Below are 5,302 nucleotides of genomic sequence, written 5' to 3'. Positions count from 1 at the left end.
TTGGCTGGGTGGGCTGATAAGAGATGCTAATGAGGAGAGGAGTCCCTGAGCCATTTAATGGTGCAAGACTTTTTTCACACACACATAACTTGCAAGATAATCACTCAAAACACTGCGCATTATCAACGTAACTATACTGAGAACAGAACAATAAGTCACCAGGCCTAACACACACTCACATAATACACATCCAAACTCCATCCAAGGGTCAGACATGTGATTTGATTTTTTCCCCCTCTCTTTTCCTCGCGCTGTTGCAGCAGCTGCCACGAGTTCCATCAGATAGCGCGGCTGTTCCAGGTAGACTGGCTGTTTGTCACCACGGCCGTCAGCACCATCCACTCTCCGTCGGCGCACCTGCCGCCTTTGCAAACGGAAGACTAATCCAAAAGCCGCTGCTGCTGCATGGTGTGAGCATGACAGATTACCTGTCTGTCATCGTGTCCAGTCAGGAGACGCACGTCCCGGTGCCACAGACATTAAACGTGCATTCAGCGGTTTGCGATAGAGCAGGTGATACACAAACATGCCGTAATTCAGGAGAACACGGCCATCATCACAGTGGCTCAGGGGTAAGTGCTAAGGGTGTTTGCATCGCCTGGCCCTCTGAATCTAAATCCACGCGTGTCGTTGTGGATGCTAAACAAGTGGTGATTATCTGTCTGTGTTGGTGTTAACATACTGTTTTTCTGCCTGTTGACTGCTGTGGGTCAAGCAGGGCTGTAGCCAGGATTTTAAAAATACTAAAGTCGCTACTGCAGACTTGCCTGTGAATATTGTGAATTTATCAGACCATTATGGCAACTTATACTGGGGCGAGGAGGCTATTATATCTGTAATGCAAAGATTCAGCTGCAGGATTCATTCAGACTCTGAATACAGCCAATGTAGTGGTCCTTTTTTTATGATCATGCACTTTGTAAATGTTGGTACTGACAGCTGAAAAGATGTCTCTATCCTTTGAGGCTTTAAAATATGCTTTCTATTGAATTAGCACTTCAAGGGGAATGAAAATGAAATTAGCTTGTTTTGGCTGGCGATGAGGCGTTACACATAGCAGCCAAACTTAAAATCCAAAAAGGAAGTCTGTCCTCAATTTTCTGCACTGTTACTTACTGTGTGTGTTTCCCTTTCCTTAAACGAATTCAGTGCAGTACAGGTGAAAATGGGTGGCAAATCAAGTGAAGGAGAAGCTGTGAATATTCTGTTGGGGGAAAAAAAGCACACAGGCCTGAGCCATGAATCATGAGGCTGGAATATTTTAAAGGGAAACAGAGTTCTCCTTCCTGTGCCTACACTACCAGCGAGGATTTAAAGCGAATGTGCAGCTCTGGTGAAGATTAGAGGGCAATGCAGAGAGTGTGGGGACTGTGGGGTTTTTTGTTTTGCTTTTTTAAAAGCAATGGGCTATGATATTAACCATGACCTGGACCAAGCTACAGTAGAAAGGAAGTGATCAACATGTTCCCCTAAAAAATTTCCATTTGATACTCAACTGCACAGTGTCAGAATTTTTAAAGAGAGCCAGATTTCTTTCAGAAATGTACCTGCTTGGCTTCCAGAGTCCAGGATATCATATATTATATAATGTCAGAGTTTGGACCGTACCTATGGAAAGCTTTACGCTGCTGACAAATGGAGGCAATAATTAAAGCTCCGAGCTCGCCATTGCTGAACCCAAAAAAGAGTCAAGAGTGATTGCTCAGGTATTTGATGATTAGCTTTCCCTTACAGGGGGATGAGATCCAGATGTTCATTGTGTCTGCTGCTTGAGTGAAAGAGGGCACTCCAGCTCCCTCTCGCATGTGGGTACGACTCACTCGCTCCAAAAAGTCTAATAATCAGCTACTTTTAAAACAGGCTTGATTGCCAAAACAAGCCGGCAGATAGGAAGGAATCTGACAGCACCTCACCTAGCAGTCGTGCGAGATTTGTTTTTCAGAAATAAATTATCATATCGTATCAGCAAGTGGGATCCAGCTGTTTTGATTGGGACTGAATGTACACAGGGACTTGTACATGACTGTTGTACAAGAAATATCTAATCAAAACTTGGATGCTGTTTGGAGTGTCTTTGATTGTCGGCTGTAAGTATGAACATGTCATAGTTCATTTATAAAGGATTAGTTCAGAAATTCTTTTTTCATGTATTTCCTTAGTTGCTTGTGTCTACTAAAGTTACCATTCAAGATTCAGACTGACTGACAGACTAAACAGTTAGCTGTGGTGTGTAGTTGTTATGGTTAGACAATCGACAGTGAACTATATGCTTTCATGATAATACTATAACAACGATGCAAAGATACTGAAAGGTCATTTGGAACTGAAAAAGGCCATCTTGTTGAGAGCAGCCATCTGGAGTCAAGGAAAGATAAAGGTCAGACCATGTCATTAGTATAGCAATTTGTACACGACACGTGTGTGTGTGTGTGTGTGTGTGTGTGTGTGTGTGTGTGTGTGTGTGTGTGTGTGTGTGTGTGTGTGTGTGTGTGTGTGTGTGTGTGTGTGTGTGTGTGTAGGAGGTACTTTCAAGCAAAAAAAAAAAGTAATATGCTGGGATTGATCTTTTAATAAATTTCATCTGAGAGGATTGGGGAAGGCAGTGAGATAAGGCGGAGGTAAAAGCGTAAAATTAATCTTTGCCTCCATTCTGCTTATTTTAAAACTGCTCTAGAAAAAGGTGATCCACGGGAAGTCAAAATATTAATAAGAGGTTCATATCCCTTTGATCTCCAAGAATTCAAACCTGGTATTTTGTTTTGGCAATTTCACACATGGAGAAGAAAAATCTACGGTTGGCACGTTTTCTAGCCTATGAGAGCTCAGCTTTTTTCTTTTTTTCTCTCAACGTGGCAGATACAGCTCCTCTAATGATGTAACTGCAGCTCTGCTCCGGTCACAGGCACCATTCAGCTCTCTTCTAATACTTGTTGGTACACATACATTATGTTTGCTTTTCTGACCTCGCCTTTTCACATTATCTGAGTCCAGACGCCAAATTGTAAGGATGTTTTGGTTCTCAGGGGACCACACAAAATGAGAACAAAGTCTGTTTACCTTTAGCTATTCGGTCAGCTGAGATCCAACATATTGTAGATGATCACAGAGGAAAGAATGCATCAGAGCTTTGTCATTTATCACTGGAGCACTAACAACTCTGCAGCTGAAATAGCTTAATGGCTCAATTATTTTAGCAAAATGGTCACCACATGTTTAAATGTGTAGCTACATTTATTCCAAGGTAATAGCTGCACTCAAATGAATGCCCTATATTCTGTAAACAAGTTATCATGCACGTCCTAACAGTACATACGTAGGGAGCTGTGAGAAAATGATATGAATGGAAATATATGTTGAACTTTTCCATAATGCATTATATTTTTAAATTATTTACAGTGTGAATGACAAACACAAGGCTGGATTTTGGATCTATGCTGCAAACACTTTGAGTTTGACTGGCTTTCAGGAATTTGGGTATAAATAAGAAAAGTGGCTCTTGTTTAAAAGTCTGGCTCCAATTTTTTTCACAGCCAAATTTCACTTACTTATGAAAGTTTATACACACACACACACACACACACACACACACACACACACACACACACACACACACACACACACAAACAAACCTTCCATCAAGGTAAGGGAAAAACTTAATATGGTCCTTGAGATAGGTGGAAGAAGTCTGCAATTCCATATTTATTTTGTGATGAAACAGCGCCCCCTGCAGGAAAAAGTATTTCACTCACACGAGCAGCCAAGACCTCAGATCAGTCTTCGAAACTTGAGCTATAAATAAAATTTAATCGCACCTTTTGAATTTCAGATGTCATTATTAAAACTGGTCATCTCTATATTGCTTTGGCCTGAAGCAAGAACGCAAATAAGAATATGAATGTGTTTAACTTCCAGCCAGCAAGAATAGGATTTATTTAACAATTTCTTATGGCAGTGAAAAACACATAGATTAAAAACGCAAAGTTTAGAATAGTTGGCCATAACTTAAAATGTCAACAAATATCAGTAAAGACAATTCACTCGTGGAGAAGTGCTGACGTGGACTGGCATCAACTCTTTGTTATAATTACGTCTGGTGCTGTGGTAACAAATGGATGGTAAATATGGCAAGTCACAGCAGCATTTAAACAGATACATAACCATTATAGTTTTCGGCACAGTTGGTGTGTTTTATCCTTTCCTTACCATGTCGTGGGACTTTTTTCTTCATTCTCTATGCGTTTACACACCTCTCTACATTTGATCATTAATTAAATTCTTATTAATATCTGGCTCTCTTTAGTGTGTCTTTTGTCCTCTCTCCCTCCCCTCATCCCAACCAGTTGCTGTTTAGCCTGGTTTTCCTGAAGGTTTCTTCCTGTTAAGAGTTTCCTTCCCACTGTCGCCAAGTGCTTATTCACAGGGGTCATCTGATTATTGGGTGTTTCTCTATATTACTGTTATTTTCCTTACATTATAAGGAATGTAAGGTTGAGGCAACTGATGTTGTGATTTGGTGCTATATAACAAATAAAAGCAAAGTGAATTGAATTTAAGTGACTTTATGTGTTTGTAATTATGAATCTTTATTATAAAACTCTAACATAATATCTGTGTTTAAAAATGTAAGATTATCATGGATGTTTGAACTGGCCAACTTTATTGTTTGTTTTACTGATTTTATTTTTTGTTCTCAGTTTATTTTAGATTAGTTACTGCGGGTTTGCTTGTTTCACTTTGGTTTTTGTATTTAAATATTGAGAACTAGCCTATTCATTTATGTTGCAATGGCCATTTGCTTGTGGTCTATATCTTTTTACTTATTTGAGCTACCTTACTGTGGTACTAAATACGGTGCCTCATGGGCTTTCCATTGATATCTCGTGGTGGCCTCTTTTAGCTCCAAATAGCAAGAAAATCACACAAAAAAGTTCAATGGAAAGATTATTTTTTCCTCGGTTCTCAGGAGGATATGTATAATACATTTTATTATTATCATTAATATTATTGTTATAGCTCCATATCTTTCACTTTTATATCTGATATGTTAAGAAGTTTGGAACAGAAATCACATAGCAAATGAATCCTGTGGAGATCCCCTTCTGTAGATATTTCCTCGTCTTTGTTCGCAAATTTGAGATTAAAGATTAAAATGGTTTCCTTTTATTTTACTGTTATTAGTAAATTAGACTGATGAAAAATAAAACAAAACACAAAACACACTTTACTTATGTTGACAATCCACAGCTCAGGGACAAGCAGGGTGGACTAACAGGAAGTCGCTGTTGATTTGACCAATCACATG

The sequence above is a fragment of the Oreochromis aureus genome, linkage group 12 (genome assembly GCF_013358895.1).
Source record: "Oreochromis aureus strain Israel breed Guangdong linkage group 12, ZZ_aureus, whole genome shotgun sequence".
Taxonomy (NCBI): domain Eukaryota; kingdom Metazoa; phylum Chordata; class Actinopteri; order Cichliformes; family Cichlidae; genus Oreochromis; species Oreochromis aureus.
The sequence above is the reverse complement of the archived record's forward strand: the minus strand, read 5'-3'. Positions refer to the sequence as shown.